This window comes from Populus euphratica, unplaced genomic scaffold (assembly GCF_000495115.2).
Source record: "Populus euphratica unplaced genomic scaffold, PopEup_1.0 scaffold1004.1, whole genome shotgun sequence".
NCBI classification, from domain to species: domain Eukaryota; kingdom Viridiplantae; phylum Streptophyta; class Magnoliopsida; order Malpighiales; family Salicaceae; genus Populus; species Populus euphratica.
The window spans coordinates 3,991-4,601 of record NW_011500858.1 but is presented as its reverse complement, the minus strand read 5'-3'; positions in this window follow the sequence as shown (position 1 = coordinate 4,601).

Genomic DNA, 611 nt, shown 5'->3' with positions numbered 1-611 from the left:
CAAAGGGCAATACAATACAAATGCAAGTAGTTCTCGAAGTCAACACATGGATCAAGTCAAATCAATCATCACTCTTCACAGTGGTAAGGTTATTGAAAAATCCACTCTTGAACCTTGTCAGAAAGATGATGAGTCAATCTCTAAGGGTAAGGAAGGGGTTGAATCTGAATATTGCAAGGAAAATACTGATTCCCCACCAGTACTTCCATTTCCTCATGCCATGACCAAACAAAGGAAAGTTAATCACGATTGTGAAATATTTGAGACTTTCAAACAGGAAGAGATCAAGGATGAAAACGACACTAGAAATGTTGTCACGGATCATTTGTCAAAATTGGCAATAGATTTAACATCTGACATCACACCAATCAATGATTACTTTCTTGTTGAATCTTTACTTTCTCTTAGTTCAATGCCTTGGTTTGCTAAAAATATCAATTTTCTTGCTTCAGGATTTTTGCCAGCTCACTGGAGTACCGAAGACAAAAGAAAATTTTTGGGCAAGGTGCAAAACTTTTATTGGGATGACCCTTACTTATTCAATTATCGTCCTGATCAAATATTTCAAAGCTGCTTTCCCAATAATGAGGTAAGTAATTTCATTAAATTTT